Consider the following 20,752-nt stretch of genomic DNA (forward strand, 5'->3'; position numbering starts at 1 on the left):
TTAGATACCTCATTTAAGTGGAACGATGCAGTATTTGATCTTCTGTGACTGGCTTATTTCACTTAGCACAAGGTCCTCAAGTTCCATCTGTGTTGTAGCATATTGCAGGATTTCCTTTTTATATGGCAGACTAATATTCTATTGTATTTATATACCATATATATACCACATTTTCTTTATTCATTCATTGATGGACATTTGGGTTATTTCTTCCTCTTGGCTATTGTGAATAATGCTGCAATGAACATGGGAGTGCAAATATCTCTTCCAAAGCCTGTTTTCAATTCTTTTGGATAAATACCCAGAAATGGTATTGCTGGATTATATAGTAGTTCTATTTTTAATTTTTTAGGAGCATCTGTACTATTTTTCCATAACAGTGGCATCATTTTACATTCCTACCAACAGTGTAGAAAGGTTCCATTTCTCTACATCTTTGCCAACACTTGTTATTTTTTTTTAAATAGCCATCCTTGCATTAGTGATGGTGAACACTTTTTTCATATATCTGTTGGCCATTTGGATGTCTTCTTTGGAGAGATGTCTATTCAAGTCCTTTGCCCATTTTAAAATAAAGTTGCTATTATTATTATTTGCTATTGAGTTGTAGGAGTTCCTTATATATTTTGGGTATAAACCCCTTATCAGAGATATGGTTTACATATATATATATAACCTCCTATACTGTAGGTTGCCTTTTCATTCTGTCGATTGTTTCCCTTGCTATGCAGAAGATTTTTAGTTTGGTGTAGTCCCACCTGTCTGTTTTTGTTTTGGTTGCCTGTGCTTTTAGTGTCATATCCAAGAAATCATTGCCAAGACCAATATCTTGAACTTTTTTCCCCAGGTTTTTTTCTAAGTGTTTTATACTTTTAGGTCTTCTGATGAAGGCTTTAATTTTGAGTTGATTTTTATGTGTGGTGTAAGATAAGGGTCTAGTTTCATTCTTTTGCATGTGAATATTCAGTTTGCCCCACACCATTTGTTGAAGTGACTATCCTTTTCCCATTGTGTACTCTTGGCACCCTTGGTAAAGATCATTTGACCATATATGTGTGGGTTTATTTCTGGGCACTGTGCTCTGTTCCATTGGTCCATATGTCTGTCTTTATGCGAGCACCATTTTGTTTTGATTACTGTAACTTTGTAATATGTTTTGAAATTAGGAAGTGTGAGGTATCTAGCTTTGTTCTTCTTTCTCAAGATTGTTTTAGCTATTTGGGGTTCTACATGAATTTTAGGATTTTTTCTATTTCTATAAAAAATGCCATTGGGATTTTGATAGGGATCATATTGAATATGTAGATTGATTTGGATAGTGTGGACATTTGAACAATATTGTCTTACAGTCAATTAACATGAGATATCTTTCCATGTATTTGTACCTTTAAATTCCTTCCAGCAATGTTTTGTAATTTTCAGTGTACAAGAGTTTCGCCTCTTTCGTTAGGTTTATTCCTAAGTATTTTATTCTTTTTGATGCTGTTTTAAATGAAATTGGTTTCTAAATTTCCATTTCAGATGGTTCATTGTTAGCATATAGAAGTATAACTGATTTTTGTATATTGATTTTGTATTCTGTAAAGGCTTAATAGAGCATATGCTGAATTAATTTATTAGTTCTAACAATTTTTGTGGCGTCTTTAGAGTTTTCTACATATAAGGTCATGTCATATAAACAGAACTAATTTTACTTCCTCCTTTCTAATTTGAGTGCCTTTTGTTTCTTTTTATTGCCTAATGGCTCTGGCTAGAACTTCCAGTACTATGTTGAATAGAAGTGGTGAGAGTGGGCATCTTTGTCTTGTTCCTGAATGAGGAAATCTTTCAGTTTTTCATGACGGAGTATGATGTTAACTGTGGACCTTTTTATATATGGCTTTTATCATGTAGAGGTAATTTCCTTTTATTCCTAGTTTGTTGAGTTTAGAATACTCAACTTTTTAACCTGAAAAAGTGTTGAATTTTGTCAAATGCTTTTTCTGCATCTATTGAGATGATCATGTGATATTTTTCTCCCTTCATTATGTTAATGTGGTGTATCACATTGATTGATTTGCATATGTTGAGTTATCCTTGCATCCTGGAGATAAATTCTACTTTGTTATGTTGTATAATTTTTTTTAATGTGCTGTTGAATTTGGTTTGCTAGCATTTTGTTGAAAATTTTTGTATCTATATTCATCAGGGATATTGGCCTATTGTTTTCTTTTCTTGTAGTGTCTTCTGGTTTTTGCATCAGGATAGTGCTGGCCTCACAAAGTGAACTGGGAAAGGCTCCCTCTTTTTCAGCTTTTTGGAAGAGTTTGAGAAAGATTGGCTTCTGAAACTCTTTTTAAAAAGGAATGAAGTTAATTCTTTAAATTAAGAATTAACTTAGACGTGAATTTAAAGTTAATTCTTTAAAATAAGTTAATTTTTCTTTAAATGTTTTATAGAATTCACCAGTGAATCCATCTGGTCCTGGGCTTTTTATTTGTTGGAATGTTTTTGATTACTGAGTCAATCTCCTTGCTACTTATAGTTCTGTTCAGATTTTCTGTTTCTTCATGACTGTCTTGATTAGTTATGTATTTCTAGGAATTTATCCATTTCTTCTAGGTTATCCAATTTGTTGACATATAATTGTTCATAGTAGTCAATATAATCCTTTTAATTTCTATGGCATTCATTATAATATCTCCTCTTTCATTTAAAATTTTTTCCTCTTTCATTTTTGATTTTATTTATCTGAGTATTTTTTTAAACTACTGTAGTTAAAAGTCTGTAAATTTTGATGATTTTTTAAAAAAACCAGCACTTAATATGATCGATTTCTTTCTATTCTCTATTTTGTTTATTTCTGCTCTTAATTACTTCCTTCCCCTAACTTTGGTCTTAATATGTTCTTTTTTTCTAGTTTATTGAGATGTAATATTAGAATGTTCATTTGAAAAATTTCTTCTCTTTTAATGTAGGCAATTTTCACTATAAACTTCCCTCTTAGTACTGCTATTGCTGCATTCCATAAATTTTAGTATGATGTGCTTTCATTTTCATTTGTCTCAAGGTATTTTCCAATTTCCCTTTTGATTTCTTCTGTGACTCACTGGTTGTTCAAGAGTGTGTTTTTAAATTTCCACATATTTGTGAATTTTCCAGTTTTCCTCCTGCCATTATTTTCCAGTTCCATTCCATTGTGGTTGGAAAATGTAGTTGGTATGATCCCAACCTTTTAAAATTTGTTAAGAATTATTTTGTTATCTAACATGTGATCTGTCCTAGGAAATGTTCTGTGTGCACTTGAGAAGAATGTGTATTTTGCTGCTATTGGGTGGAATGTTCTATATATGGCTGTTAGGCTCATATAGTGTTGCTCAAGTCTTTTGTTTTCTTACTGATCTCATGTCTGAGTGTTCTGTCCATTATCGAGAGTGACATGTTGAAATCCCCTACTACTATTTTGTTGCTGTCTATATCTCCCTTCAATTTTGTCGGTGTTTGCTTCATATGTTTGTGTCCTCTGATGTTGCATGCTTTATATTTGTGTTGTTATAACTTACTGGTGAATTGACTTTTTATCATTATATAATGTCTTTCTTTTTATTTCTTGGCAATTTTTTTAAACTTAAAATCAATTTTGTGTGATATAAGTATACCACGCCTACGCTCCTTTAGTTACATTTTGCATGGAATGACTTTTTCCATCCTTTCAAATTCAGCTTATGTGTGTCCTTAAATCTAAAGTGAGTCTCCTGTAGTTTTCTGAGTATAGGTCTTTTGCCTCCTTAGGCAGGTTTATTCCTAGGTATTTTATTATTTTTGTTGCAATGGTAAATGGGATTGTTTCCTTAATTTCTCTTTCTGATCTTTCATTGTTAGTGTATAGGAATGCAAGAGATTTCTGTGTATTAATTTTGTATTCTGCAACTTTACCAAATTCATTGATTAGCTCTAGTAGTTTTCTGGTGGCTTCTTTAGGATTTTCTATATGTAGTATCATGTCATCTGTAAATAGTGACAGATTTGCTTCTTCTTTTCCAATTTGGATTCCTTTTATTTCTTTTTCTTCTCTGATTGCCATGGCTAGGACTTCCAAAACTATGTTGAATAATAGTGGTGAGAGTGGACATCCTTGTATTTTTCCAGATCCTAGAGGAAATGCTTTCAGTTTTTCACCATCGAGAATGATGTTTGCTGTGCGTTTGTTGTATATGGCCTTTATTATGTTGAGGTAGGTTCCCTCTATGCCCACTTTCTGGAGAGTTTTTTATCATAAATGGGTATTGAATTTTGTCAAAAGCTTTTCCTGCATCTACTGAGATAATCATATGGTTTTTATTCTTCAATTTGTTAATATGGTGTATCACATTGATTGGTTTGCATATATTGAAGAACCCTTGCATCCCTGAGTTAAACCCCACTTGATCATGGTGTATGATCCTTTTAATGTGTTGTTGGATTCTGTTGCTAGTATTTTCTTGAGGATTTTTGTATGTATGTTCATCAGTGATACTGATGAAAGAAATCAAAGATGACACAAACAGATGGAGAGATATACCATGTTCTTGGATTGGAAGAATCAATATTGTGAAAATGACTATACTACCCAAAGCAATCTACAGATTCAGTGCAATCCCTATCAAATTACCAATGGCACTTTTCACAGAATTAGAACAAAAAATTTTACAATTTGCACAGAAACACAAAAGACCCTGAATAGCCAAAGCAACCTTGAGAAAGAAAAACAGAGCTGGAGGAATCACGTTCCCTGACTTCAGACTATGCTACAAAGCTACAGTAATCAAGACAGTATTGTACTGGCACAAAACCAGAAAGATAGATCACTGGAACAGGATAGAAAGCCCAGAGATAAACCCACGCATCTATGATCACCTAATCTATGACAAAGGAGGCAAGAATATATAATAGAGAAAAGACAGTCTCTTCAATAAGTGGTGCTGGGAAAACTGGACAGCTACATGCAAAAGAATGAAATTAGAACACTCCCTAACACCATACACAAAAATAACTCAAAATGGATTAAAGACCTAAATGTAAGACTGGACACTATAAAATTCTTAGAGGAAAGCACGGCAAAACACTCTGTGACATAAATCACAGCAAGATCTTTTTGACCCACCTCCTAGAGTAATGAAAATAAAAACAAAAATCAACAAATGGGGCCTAATTAAACTTAAAAGCTTTTGCATAGCAAAGGAAACCATAAACAAGATGAAAAGACAGCCCTCAGAATGGGAGAAAATATTTGCAAACGAAGCAACTGACAAGGGATTAATCTCCAAAATATACAAACAGCTCATGCAGCTCAATATTAAAAAAAAAACCCAATCAAAAAGTGGGCAGAAGGCCTAAATAGACATTTCTCCAAAGAAGACATACTAATGGTCAATAGACACATGAAAAGATGCTCAACGTCACTAATCATTAGAGAAATGCAAAGCAAAACTACAATGAGGTATCACCTTACACCAGTCAGAATGGCCATCATCAAAAAAAATCTACAAACAGTAAATGCTGGAGAGGGTGTGGAGAAAAGGGAACCTTCTCACACTGTTGTTGGGAATGTAAATTGATACAGCCACTATGGAGAATAGTATGGCAATTCCTTAAAAAAACTAAAAGTAGAACCATTGTATGATCCAGCAATCCAACTCCTGGGCATATACCTGAACCATAATTCAAAAAGACACATGCACCCCAGTGTTCATTGCAGCACTGTTTACAATAGCCAGGACATGGAAGCAACCTAAATGTCCATCAACAGAGGAGTGCATAAAGAAGATGTGGTATATATATACAATGCAATATTACTCAGCCATAAAAAGGAATGAAATTGTGCCATTTGCAGAGATGTGGATAGACCTAGAGTCTGTCATACAGTGAAGTAAGCCAGAAAGAGAAAAAAAAATATTGTATAATACCTCTTATATATGGAATCTAGAAAAATGATACAGATGGACTTATTTGCAAAGCAGAAATAGGGACACAGACTTAGAGAACAAATGTATGGATACCAAGGGGGAAAGGCAGGGGTGGGATGAATTGGGAGATTGGGATTGACATATACACACTACTATGTATAAAATAGATAGCTAATGAGAACCTACTGTATAGCACAGGGAACTCTCCTCATTGCTCTGAGGTGACCTAAATGGCAAGGAAATCCAAAAAAGAGGGGATATATGTATACGTATAGCTGATTCACTTTGCTGTATAGCAGAAACTAACACAACATTATAAAGCAGCTATACTCCAATAAAAATTAATTTAAAAAGTTAAAAAAAAAGAGTACCAAAAAATAAATAAATAAAGTGAGTCTCTTGTGGACAGCATATAGTTGGATTTTGTTTCTTTGTCCATCAGCCCCACTACGTCTTCTGATTGGGGAATTTAATTCGTTTTCATTTAAAGTAATTATTGATAGGGAAGAACCTACCATTGCCGCTTTATTATTTTCTGTCTGTCTTGTACCTTTTTTGTCCTCTTTAACTCCCTTTCTCCCTTCCCTTCTTTCATTCATGTTTTTAGTGACATGCTTTGATTCCTTTCTCATTTTCTTTTGTGTATATTCTATAGGTATTTTCTTCGCAGTTACCATGGGGCTCATGTAAAACATATTACAGTTATAATCATTTACTTAAACTGATAACAACAACTTCAATTACATACAAACATTCTACACTTTTACTTTTCCCCCACCACACCTTATGTTAACAGTGTCACAAATTACATCTTTTTATATTGTGTATCTATTAACATATTTTTGTTATAGTCATTTTTATACTTTTGTCTTTTAACCTCATACCAGAATTAGAATGATTTACACACCACTGTTACAGTACTCAGTGTTCTGTATTTGCCTATATATTTACTTTTATTAGCTTTATACTTCCGTATGCTTTCATGTTTCTTTTCATTTCAATTAGAAAAATTATCTTCGGAATTTTTCATAGGACAGATCTAGTAGTAATGAACTGCCTCAGCTTTTGCTTATCTGGGAATGTCTATTTCTCCATTTTTTTTTTTTTTGTGGTATGCGGGCCTCTTACTGTTGTGGCCTCTCCTGTTGCGGAGCACAGGCTCCGAACGTGCAGGCTTAATGGCCATGGCTCACGGGCCCAGCCGCTCTGCAGCATGTGGGATCTTCCTGGACCGGGGCACGAACTCGTGTCCCCTGCATCAGCAGGTGGACTCTCAACCACTGCGCCACCAGGGAAGCCCTCTCCTTAATTTTTGAAGAATAATTTTCTTGGTTATAGTGTTCTTGGCTGGCATTTTTTTTCTTTCAGTATTTTGAAGGTATTATCCCACTCCCTTCTGGCCTGCAAGGTTTCTGCTGAGAAATACACTGATAGTCTTATAGTAGTTCCCTTGCTGTGAGGAGTTGCTTTTCTCTTGCTGCTTTCAAAATTCCCTTTGTCTTTAAATTTTGACAATTTTATTATAACATGTCTTAATTTCAGTTTCTTTGGGTTCTCATTGGAGTCCATTGGGTTTCTGAATGTACATGTCCATTTTCTTCCCCAGATTTGGAAAGTTTTCAGCCATTATTTCTTCAAATAAATTGCCTATCCCTTTCTCTTCTCCTTCTGGGATTCCCAAAATGCATTTATCAGTCAATTTGATAGTATCCCATAAGTCTTTTAGACTTCCTTCACTCTTTTTCATTCTTTTTTCTTTTTGTTCCACTGACTGGATAATTTTCAGTGACCTGTCTTTGACTTACTGGTTATTCTGCTTAATCTAGTCTGCTGTTGAACCCTTCCAGTGAAGTTTTTAGTTATTATATTCTTCAGCTATAATTTTCTGTTTGGTGCTCTTAAAAGTATTTTCTGTCCCTTTGTTGATATTCTCATTTCGTACATACACCATTTTATTGAGCTTGTGGATCATCCATGATGGCTATTTTGAATTCTTTGTCAGATACTTTATATATCTCTGTTTCTTTAGGATCAGTTTCTGGAGATTTATTTTGTTCTTTTTTTTTTTTTGGTCATGTTTGCCTGTTCCTTCGTGTGTCATGTAACTTTGTGTTGGGGTCTGCATATTTGAGAACATAGCCACTTCTCCCATTTTTCATGGACTGGCTTGGTACAGTGAAAGACCTTCACCAATCAGCATGGCTAGAGATTCTGGAGTTTCTGAAACCTTTTTTTTTAGCGGGATGTGACTTCTCTGGTCCTATGCATGCAATTTCTCAATTAGAGAGGCCTGCCAGTTTCTCTTTCAGGAGATTGTAAATCCTTGCTCCTACTGGTGCCTCTCTGTGCCAATGCATGTTCTCTGGTTCTACAGGAGCAAGCTGCTCCACTCTCTTTTGTTCTCAGTGACCACCAGGCATCCAAAGTGAGCCAGCTCTCTATCAGCACCCCAATTCTGGTAAGACACATACCAGTCCCTCGGGCAGCCCTTCTAAGAGCCAGAATGCTGGTGTACATTCCAGTCCTCTCCTTCCCTCTTGTTGAAGCATTTTTATAATGGCTGCTTTAAGATCTTTCTTGGATAATTCCAGTATGTATGTTATCTCAATGTTGGTTTCTGTTGATTTTCTTTTCTTACTCAACTTAATATGTTCCTGGTTCTTTGTATGATGACTGATTTTCTATTGTATCCTGGACGTTTGGGGTATTATGAGACCCTGGATCTTATATCAATGTTTTCTTTTTAGTGAGTCAGCTCTGAGACTGCTCAGGTGCAAGAATGGGGGCATGGCTTCATTACTGTCAGGGAGGGGTGGGAGTCAGGCTTTCCCATTCACAATCCATTGATACTGAGGTGGGAGTAGGGGTCCCTCATTATTACTCGGCAAGGGTGAAAGTTCAGGCTCCCCACTAGACCTCTGCTGACACCACCCTGGCTTAGAGAGAGAAGGACATCTTGCTATTGCTCGTGGCCCCTTCTACCATCATGTTCTAGGGGCTTCATTACTGCCTGGAAGGGATGAATGTCCCAGATCCCCACTTAAGCCTTTTTTGAAATCACCTCAGGGAGTGGGGGAAGGGTATGTGTGACTCTTTACAGCCAAATGAAGGTAGAAGTCTAGGCTCCCCACTTGGTCTTTGCTGATGGGTGTGGGATGAGGCCACAGGTTTTTCTCTGGTGCTTGGATAGTGTATGGCAGTTACTGTCTTAAAGTTTTCTATCTTGGTAGGCTGCCCCACCCCTTTCCTATTCCTTTGGCTAGAGCTTTTGGGAGGACATTTTTGTCTGCATCCTTTGGCATTTCTGGGTTGCTGTCTTCTACATCACCAGGTCCAGGAGGTATATTACTTAGAAACAAAACCCAGGGAACTCATTGCCAGGTCATTGCCTATGTCTTGAGATCCCTAGCCAAACTGTCTTCTCTCTACTTTTCAAAGTTCATATATATATACATATATATGCACACACATACATGTGCTATATTAATATTATTATATCATTATATTAATATGTTACTTATTATTATATATATTATAATGTCCAGTGTTTTTAGCTGTACTTATTTGGAAGAATAAAGAAATGTATCTATTCTGTCTTTTCTTAGAACCAGAAGTTATATAAGTAGTTACTTAAAGAAAACATGGATGCTGTATTATCTATAGCCTTTCTCCCAGTAAAAATCTAGTTAAGAATAGGTAAAATCACTCTCATCCTTACCTGCATTGGTATACTTATTTTTTTAGGAATTTTTTTTACTGTGGTATAAAGCACATAACAACAACAAAAAGAAACCCATCTTAACTAATTTTAAGTGTACAGTTCACTAGTATTAAGTATATTCACATTATTGTAAAATAGATCTCTAGAACTTTTTCATCTTGCAAATCTGAAACTCTGTACCCATTAAACAACAATTTACCTTTTCCCTAGTTCCTGATAACCACCATTCTACTTTCTGTTTCTATGAGTTTGACTAGTTTAGTTAGATATCTCATATAAGTGCAGTGATACAGTATTTGTCCTGTGATTGACATTTAACCTAACATAATTTTCTCAAGATTCATCCATGTTGTAGCATGTGACAGGATTCCCTTCCTTTTTAAGGCTGAATAATATTTCATTGTATGTGTATACCACATTTTGTTTATTCAGTCATCCATCGATGGACATTCAGATTATTTACTTCTACCTTTTGGCTAGTGAAAATCATGCTGCTATGAACATGGATGTTCAAATATCTTTTTGAGACCCTGATTGCAATTCGACTCCTTTGGTTTTATTGTCTGTCTTTATGCTAGTATCACTGTTTTGATTACCATAGCTTTGAAACATGTTCTGAAATTAGGAAGTATGAGTCTTCCAACTTTGTTCTTCTCTTTCAAAATTGTTTTGTCTATTTGGGGTCACTTGGGATTACTTGTGAATTTTGGGATGAATTTACCTATTTCTGCAAAAAACTGCCACTGGGTTTTGAGGAATTGCATTGAATCTGTAGATTGCTTTCAGTTGTATGGACATCTTAACAATATTAGGTCTTTCAACTCATGAACACAGATGTCTTTCCATTTCTTTGTGTCATCTTTAATTTTTTCAGTAATGTTTTGTAGTTTCCCATTGGTGTACTTCTATATACTAAATAAAAGTTGAAGTAAAAATTCTTTGCTAAACCTTGCTTTTCCAGTAATTTCAGAGTAAAGAACTATGGATGGGGTACCATTCATCATTCCTACAGATTCTCTGCTGCTTGGCACAATTGCTGCCCATACCAGAGACTCTGCTTATTCAGTCATTGAAGCCTTTGCCAGCTCCTTTATGATACAATAGAATGGGGTCAGGGTCTGCATCCCATCTTTCTCTTTATTCATTATCATTAAATTTCCCTTAGGACTAGTCTCCTTTAGTGACATTCAACCTGAGGCCCTGGCAGGTGTGCTTAAGGGTGGAAATCAGTAAAGGCAGAACCAGACTTTGAATGGAAAGAGACTTCAAAGTAAACCCAACCCTGAGCCCTGCCTCCTCCATGAAGCCTTCTCTGACTAAGTTATCCCATGCTCATCTCCTTTTTCAGAAAACCTCTGCTACGTGACTCTTTCTGGGAAAAAGACATTTTTATTTATTTTTTAAGATTTTTTAAAAAATTATTTATTTTTATTTTATTTTTGGCTGCATTGGGTCTTCGTTGCTGTGCACGGGCTTTCCCTAGTTGCGGTGAGCGGGGGCTCCTCTTTGTTGCGGTGCGTGGGCTTCTCATTGTGGTGGCTTCTCTAGTTGCGGAGCACAGGCTCTAGGCACATGGGCTTCAGTAGTTGTGGCACGTGGTCTCAGTAGTTGTGGCTCATGGGCTTAGTTGCTCTGCAGCCTGTGGGATCTTCCCGGACCAGGGCTCGAACCCATGCCCCCTGCATTGGCAGGTGAATTCTTAACCACTACGCCACTGGGGAAGCCTCAAGACATTTTTAATCACTAGGTTTTTCAAATGGCTCGTGACTTCTCTAATTTAAGCACCATGAGGTTTTTTTTTAAACATTTTAACCACCCTGAGTGGAATTCTCTTACAACAAACAACCCCAATGAAACAGTCTACTCCTCTGACTTCTTATACTGTGTTTATGGACATAATTTAATCTTTTTTGGTTAAGGATCATTATTATGACTGTCAGTTGTTGTATTGTGTTATAATATAGTGGTATTCTAAGGCCTATTGAAATGTGATTTAATGTTTGCCCTTGCACTAAATGGTCATAGGCCATTTAGTGTGTGTGTGTGTGTGTGTGTGTGTGTGTGAATCCATATTAGATTTTCATGGTTTTCTGTCTAGTTCCTTGTCAGTTGACCCTTCTGGCTGCTCTTGATCTACTTTTGTAAAATTCATCCCCATTCCCTAGCTCACTAGGCTCGACAGAGACTTCTTAACTAGGACTTAATGCCTGAAGGGAATGTTTTTCACGGATCTTAAGAGGCTCAGGATTTACCTTCTCTAGTCTGTTTTGTTTGTTTATCTGCAGGCTTGTTCTAGTTTGGGGAGCTTAGCTGTGGAACTAAGAACAAAATCTTCAGGAACAGGAACCACTGGAGTCCTTGAAGCCAAATCACCCTAATTTTCCCTTCTGTCAAGCTCCTCTCACACTGCATGGCTCTCCAATCAGTAGTTTCCTGCTGGGTCCAGTGGAAAGAACAGTTGGTGACAGGAAGCATTTTGAGGCTACTCTGGCCTATATCACTTCCTCTCATCAGAGGAACAAACTTCCAAAGGTGACACAAAAGAGCTTCCATTTGGGGCTCTCTGACTAGGAGTATTCAGGGCTCTGACAAAGATTTCAGAGTGAAGAATATTTAAAAAAACTTTTTATAGTGGTCACAATGGATGGCAGAGGGTAGAAATGGGAGCAGCCTTCAGGGGCAGATATTGAGAAGTTCATAATGGAGAGGGAGACTATGGCGTGGGTTGCAGACACAGTTCAAAGTTCTAGAAGTGTGAACTGAATATAATGCATATTACATCACTAGAGCTACATGTAGAAGTTATAATTAGGAAAAACAAGGAAGGCAGTTATTAACTCTACTTCCCTGAACATATCTATTTTTAGTATTTATTATAATGGAATTATTTCAACTTTTCAGATATATTAGAATTTGAGTGTATGTGCTAATCCTGACTCTGGTGAAGTGTAAGATATGTGAAACTGAAATACAAGCTTTGAAATTTAAGTACATTTTCTATTGGCCACACCCAGGCACAAATTCTAATTAAACACAGCTTTGAGGATATTAACACTTCTTTAAATTTTACAAAGCACTTTCACAACCATTTTCTTATTTGATCCTCACTATAGCTTTGTAGGGAGGAAAGTATTATCTCCATTTTATGGATAAGGAAAGGGAATCTTTGCTTGAAGGTTGGCCCAAGGTAACTTGGCTAGTAAAAGAGCAGAAATAAAACCCAGCTCTTCTAATTCATAGGCCAGTGTTCTCTTTAGTATACTATGTTTTGTTTCATTAAGATTTGGGGAACAAATTCAATATATTTCTCTGATGAAGTGACTTTCAAATCAAAATGATCCTGTATAAATAGATAACATTTTGGAATGCTATAAATGGAAAAATCCAATAAATTAGCCTTATATCTAAATAATATCTGAAGCCCCAAACTACTTGCACTTATATTTAATGTGTGTGTGTGTGTGTGTGTGTGTGTGTGTGTGTATGTACAGGGATAAATTCATAACTCTATCTCTGCTCCTGATAACAAAATAATATTTTGTTGTTAGCATAATTTTTATTCGTATTGCCAATCTGTACTAGAAATAAATCCACTATAGGGACTTATCTTTTTCTTTTTTCTTGAACTGAGATTTTTTTTTTTTTTTTTTTTTTTTTTTTGCGGTATGCGGGCCTCTCACTGTTGTGGCCTCTCCCGTTGCGGAGCACAGGCTCCGGACGTGCAAGCTCAGCGGCCATGGCTCACGGGCCCAGCTGCTCCGCGGCATGTGGGATTTTCCCAGACCGCGGCACGAACCCAAGTCCCCTGCATCGGCAGGCGGACTCTCAACCACTGCACCACCAGGGAAGCCCGAACTGAGGTATTTCTTACAGACAATAAAGTACACAAATCTTAAGTGTACAGCTCAATGAAATTTTATGTATGTGCATCCTCCACCCATATCAAGATAGAACATTTCTGATCCCCCAGAAGGTTTTCTCTTGCCTCCTCTTAGTCAGTACCTTCTCCCAAGGGTAACAACTACTTTGACTGCTATCATCATAAGTTAGCTTTTCCTGATTTCAAACTTTATGTAAATAGAATTGTATTGTACGTACTGTTTTGTGTCTGGTTTCTTTTGTTTAACATAAGGTATGTGAGATCCATCCATGTTTTGCATATAGTATTAGTTAGTTCTTTTTTGTTGCTGTGTACCATTCCCATGTGTTATTCACCACAATTTATTTATCCATTCCCCTTGTCTTAGTCAATTCAGGCTGCTGTAACAAAATTCCATAGACCAGGGGGATTAAACAGCAAACATTTATTTCTCACAAGTTCAGGAGGCTGAGAAGCCCAAGAACATGGAACCAGCAGATTAGATGTCTGGTGAGGTCCCTCTTTCTGTGTTGCAGACAGCCACCTTCTTGCTGTGTCCTTACATGCTGGAGAGAGATCATCTCTTTGGTATCTCTTTTTATAAGGCCACTAATCCCATTCATAACGGCTCCACCCACATGACCTAATTACCTCCTGAAGACCCCAAATACCATCACATTGGGAATCAGGGCTTCAACATATGAATTTTGGGAGGACACAAATATTCAGTCCATAACATCTGTGTCAATAGACATTTGTGTTTTTAGGTTTTGATTATTATGAATAAAACTGCTATGAACATTTTTTACCATATCTTTTGGTGGACATGAGTGCTCATTTTTCTTGGATATAAAACTAAGAGTGGAATTGCTAGGGTAGGTGCAATAAAAAGACATTTTAACTGAATTAATTTAACTTAGAATAATTTAACTTAGTATTAATGAAAGAACTGATGGCAGAGAATAAGAAAACCCACTTTATGAAGAGCCACTTTTAGGGATTAAAAATGGATCTGTGTTTTGTTTAGCAGGTCAAGATTTTCTGCCTGTCATATATTAGAGAGTATTTTTGTTGTGGTTGGAGGGTTGGGTCTTTCATGCTTGTGGGTAGATAGATATTTATTTTCCTTGTGTCTGATACATAGAGTGCACATCAGGGCCGAGGAACCATTTTAATACAAGCTGTATCTTTTCTGGATGGGGTCAAATCGTCTTTTCTTGGGTAATGTGGCTCAAATGATCATAAAATAACATTGAAAAATCAAGTTCACTTTACAGAAATCTGCCTTAGGATTAACTTGGGAGTACATCTTTTGTTTTGGAAGTGAAGATACACATATAATTTTATGTAATCCAACAATTTAACTCTGGCAGTATAATTTTACATTACATTGGAGGTAAAGAATTTTTAAACATCATATGTCTGCTAGCAACATTTACTAATGAAGTGTGATGTTGAAAGGGTGTGTGGAAAATTCCTGTGGTCTGGGAAGTGGGTGAGGTGGTTGTAAACAGAGGAGAAAACTGGAAAAGTGCTCCAAATGAAGAGTACTGTTTCTGGAAAGGATTCAGGGTTTCTCCAGTTGTGCTGTACCACTGAGTGTGCTGTAAAACAGAGACTCACCTTAAACCCTTCCTTGACAAAGATGGTTACTTCAGGTTTTTGAGGCTTTCTGTTTTGTTTTGTTTTGTTTCTTAACAGAATTTAATTTGATAATGAATGTAAAAAAAAAAAAGCAACTACATTACAGGCAATTACTTGTTGCACAGCTTGGTTTCTGCAAATAGTGGAATACCTAGACTTCCTCTTGGATGTATTTGAAACCCTTCAGGGGCTCCGTGAAGTGTGGGTTAAGTCCAGAATTTTTACCAAAGCTTCCAGGACCAGCATCTCTCAGCCCTGCCTGCCTCATCAACTTCAATCTTTGACAGTCTCCATGTGGCATCACTATTCCACAGTCTCTCAGCCCTCAGTGTTTTGGTACACGTTTCTCCTCGGCCTGGAACGTCCTTCCCCTGCCCAAATTGCCTAACTTTTATCCGTTAAGGCTAAGTCCTGCCATCATCTTTTTTCCCAAAGCCTTCTCTGTACCCTAGGCTGGCTTAGACAACCCTCTGCTGTTCTGCCCTAGCCCCCTGTGCAGACACTGACCATACTATATCAAAATGAACTCTCCTTCTCATTATCTTCCCATTAGACTTGAAACTGCTTAAAATATGTTGCTACCCCCAGGGCCTAGCACAGTGATGGTCATATGATAGGCACTCAGCAAAGGATTGTTAAATTAATGTGTGGATGGACATATAAACCAGCTTTTGGACTTTAGTCAGTGTGCCCATTCATTCAATAAACATTTGTTGGCCCTTAGGGGACAACTTACTGCAGGGCATTATGATCAGAACTGTAGGAGATACAGAGATGAACACTACGTGGGCTGAGATGGGAATTCATTCCGATAGCAGAGAGATGACATGCCTGCAAATAACAATAATCTAAAGTAAAAAGTGCCCAGTGCCATAAAAGAGATATAAATAAAGGACTATAGAGGCTTAGAAGAAGGAGCAAGTATTTCTTGGTGGGAAAATTGAGGAAGAAGGGTTCATAGAGAAGGTAGTATTTGTGGTAGGACTTATGTGCAAGTAGGACATGAATGAACAAAGATCCTCCAGTGTATCATGTGGTTTATATTGGCTGAAAAGAGTAGATCTCATGAAGGAGTAAATGAGCAGTGGGGAACAATTAGAAATGTAGAATGTGGCCATATTGGAGAGGGCCTTAAATGCCAGGCTGATGAATTTGTATTTGATTCCTATCAGTTGGGGCGATCTGGGAAGCTGGTGGAAATTTCTGAGCAGCTTAGTGACATGGGCAGAGAAATCCTTTAAGATTAATCTGGCAATGGTGTATTTTAGTGTTTTCTTAGTAAATCATTATTAGGTAATTAATTGCTAAGCTAATAATTAGTTTTACTAAATAGGGTAGAAAAACTCCAAGGCCTGTAGCTCCTTGACCTTTTTGCACTAGTCCTTTCTCACTGGAAATGTAGATGAGGTAAGAAATCATATGACTAATTAGTTTTCAGAAATGAAAATTGAAATTGACAGAGGAAAGAAAGTCAGAAATGGCTCATTAAAATGCATAGACATATAAAGTGATATTTGCTTAGGAACCGTGTCCGAAACATTGCCTACAGCTGTCTGGAAAAGTCCAGACACAGTATATGAATTATATTGTTAATATTTATTCCTTTGGGGGTAGTTTAGATCACTTCCAGTTAAAAATAACTATAGTGTTCTAACCTCAGACTGTCTACTCTTACTCTCCCCTATAAACAGTGGGTACTGAATTGTCAGTCTGCTTTATGGGATATTATATAACCAGAGCATCTGGTTTCTTGCCACCTTAGGTCAGGCCTTCAACACTTCATGCCTGGATTATTACAACTTTCTCATTGGTCTCCCTCTCTCCAGTGCTTCAAATCTAGCTTTTATCCTAACAGCAAGGTATAGTGGGAAGAATACTGAATGGAGAGTAAGATTAACTCAGTTTGAATCCTGGTTATACTGTTCATTAACTATATAACCCTGGGCAAGTCATATCACCTGAGACTCAGTTCCTCAACTCTAAAATGAAAGTAATGATCCTTGCCCTGGCTATCCCAAGGGGCTGTCACAGGATCATGTGAAAGTGCTCTGAAAACTGTTAATGGCTTTACTGAGACTTTGGACTATACTGCCTGGCTTTCCAGCCTCCACAATCCAGTCCTAAGCCACCTATCTAATCTCTTTGCTCAGTATTCTCTGGAACCTGTCCCTGTCTCTGACACACATGAGGTGTTCCTCTCATCTGGAATATTCTTCCCTCTTATATCTGCTCATCCATATCCAAGCAATAATTTAGGGACCAGTCCAAATCCTACATCGTCCTTGAAATCTTCCCTGATGGCTCCAATGCTGACTGACTTCCCCCTTTTCTGAATTTTGACAGCACTTAGTTATTATCAACACTTGCCTATATACATTACCTTATATTTTTAGCTCTTTCATTTACCTAAGGCTCATATGCTTAACTAGATTATGATTTCTATGATGCCTTAGCTTGTTTATGTAACATTTAGTGAATGTTTATAAGGATGTTTCCTCTGTATTCCTCACCGAACCACGTACAGAACTTAATAAATAATTGCCGCCTCAGTTACTTAGAAATTCACATACAGGCTCTCTTAAGAAAGAGACAAGTGAACCCATCTTCTCTTCCAAGCACTTGGAGTACCCCTCCTAACAACCCACCCCACCTCTACCTCCTACAGAATCATAGAAATGTCATTAGAATAGGACTGTCCGATAGAACTGTGATGATGGAACTATTCTACAGCTGTGCTGTCCAATATGGTAGCCACTAGCTGCACGTGGCTATTGAGTGCTTGAAATGTGGTTAAGGCAACTAACTGAATTTTTGGTTGTATTTAATTTGAATTCATTTAATTGTAGGTAGCTGCACGTGGCTAGTGGCTACTGTACTGGATAGCATAGGTCTAGACCAGTGCTAAGAATTGTTATCCAGCTCTTTATTTTCAAAATTCTTGGTTGTCAGAAAAGCAGGGCACTGGAAGGAAGAGAAATGAAGATGGGGGCAGGGCCTATGCACAGATGAGCAGAGGCTGGGAAGACCAGGACACTAAGTGGACCCAGGAGGAAGAGGATGAAGGTACATTTTAGGCTGAGTTTTGTTTTTCTGATTTCCTCCTGTTTTCCTAGGCTCTGCTAATCAACCTGCCATCTACCATGCCCGTCTACATGATCCCTATGCAGGTTGATTTTCCTCTTTGCTTTTTTTTTTTAACCTCTCATTCCTTTGTCAACCAAATCCATGACTCCAACAGGTTCTGGCTGGATCAAGATTATTATCCCCCTATCCCCAACCATGTTTTTCTGCTACCATTTCATCACCCACACTTGAAAACTGCAACTTATTTTTGACTCTCTCTTTCTCACTCTTCCCAGACCCATCCCACATGCAGTTGCTTGCCAAATCCTTTTGGTGTTCCCCCATACAGGAGTTTCCTCCCTTCCCCCATCCCACTTATATCTTATTTCCATTAAGGTTCAGCTCTAATGCCACCTTTTCAAGGTTGTGGAAGATCCATTCATTCCCAGATTAATCATTTGTTGCCTTCCACATCACCTTCCTTTCTTTTTTTAAATTGAAGTAGAGTCGATTTACCATATTAGTTTCAGGTGTACAGCATTGTGATTCAGTACTTTTACAGATTATACTCTGTTCAAAGTTATTACAAGACAATAGCTATAATTCCCTGTGTTATACAGTATATTCTTGTTGCTTATCTATCTTATACATAGTAGTTTTTATCTCTTAATCCCGTACCCCTAATTTGCCCTTCCCCCCTTCCCTCTCCCCTTTGGTAACCATTAATTTGTTTTCTATATCTGTAAGTCTGTTTCCATTTTACATATATATTTGCTTGTATTATTTTTTATATTCCACATATAAGTGATATCATACAGTATTTGTATTTGTCTAATTTATTTCGCTAAGTGTAATATTCTCTAGGTCCATCCATGTTGCTGGAAATGGCAGTATTTCATTCTTTTTTATGACTGAGTAATATTCCACTGTATATATATACCACATCTTCTTTATCCATTCATCTGTTGATGGGCACTTGGGTTGCTTCCATATCTTGGCTATTGTAAACAGTGTTGCTATGAACATTGGGGTGTATGTATCTTTTTGGTTTAGTGTTTTCATTTTTTCCAGGTGCATACCCAGGAGTAGAATTGCTGGATCATATGGTAGTTCTATTTTTAATTTATTGAGGAACCTCCATACTGTTCTCCATAAAGGCTGCATCAATTTACATTCCCACCAACAATATACAAGGGTTCCCTTTTCTTCACATCCTCTCCAATATTTATTATTTGTAGGCTTTTCAATGATAGCCATTCAGGTGTGAGGTCATATCTCCTTGTTGCTTTGATTTGCATTTCTCTGATAACTAGTGATGTTGAGCATCTTTTCATGTGCTTGTTAGTCATCTGTATGTCTTCTTTGGAAAAATGTCTATTCAGGTCTTCTGCTCATTTTTTAATTGGGTTGTTTGTTTTTTTGATATTGAGTTATATGAGCTCTTTGTATAGTTTGGATATTAACCCCTTGTTGGTCATATCATTGGCAAATACTTTCTCCCATTCGTAGTTTATCTTTTCATTTTGTGGATGATTTACTTTGCTGTACAAAAGAGTTTAAGTTTAATTAGGTTCCATTTGTTTATTTTTGCTTTTATTTCTTTTGCCTTAGGAGACAGACCCATAAAAATATTGCTAAAATTTATGTCAAAGAGTGTTCTACCTATGAGCTCTTCTAGGATTTTTATGGTTTCAGGTCTTACATTTAGATCTTTAATCCATTTTGAGTTTATTTTTGTATATGATGTGAGGAAATGTTCTAATCTCATTGTTTTACATGTAGCCGTCCAGTTTTCCCAGCACCACTTATCGAAGAGACTGTCTTTTCTCCATTGTATATTCTTGCCTTCTCTGTTGTAGATTAATTGACCATAGGTGCGTGGGTTTATTTCTGAACTCTTTATTCTATTCTGTTTATCTATATGTTTGTTTTTGTGCCAGTACCATACTGTTTTGATTGCCATAGCTTTGTAGTATAATTATGAAGTCAGGGAGTATGATACCTCCAGATTTGTTCATTTTTCTCAAGATTGCTTTGGCAAGTCATGGTCTTTTGTGGTTCCATATGAATTTTATTTGTTCCAGTTCTGTGAAAAAAAAATGTCATGGGTATTTTGATAGGAGTTGCATTAAACCTATAGATTGCTTTGGGTAGGATGGCCATTTTAACAAATATTAATTCTTCCAATCCAAGAGCACAGTGTATCTTTGCATTTCTTTGTATCATCTTCAGTTTCATTCAGAATGCTTTATAGCTTTCAGAGTATAGGTCTTTCACCTCCTTGGTTAAGTTTATTTGTAGATATTTTATTCTTTTTAATGCAATTTTAAAGGGAGTTTTTTTTTTTACTTTCTCTTCTGATAGTTCATTATTAGTGTACAGCAAAGCAACAGATCTCTACGTATTAATCTTGTATCCTGCAACTTTATTTATTAGTTCTAATAGTTTTTGGGTGGAGACTTTAGGGTTTTCTGTATAAAGTAGCATGTCATCTGCAAATAGTGACAGTTTTACTTCTTCCCATCCAATTTGGATACTTTT

Source organism: Hyperoodon ampullatus (genome assembly GCF_949752795.1).
Source record: "Hyperoodon ampullatus genome assembly, chromosome: X".
NCBI classification, from domain to species: Eukaryota; Metazoa; Chordata; class Mammalia; order Artiodactyla; family Ziphiidae; genus Hyperoodon; species Hyperoodon ampullatus.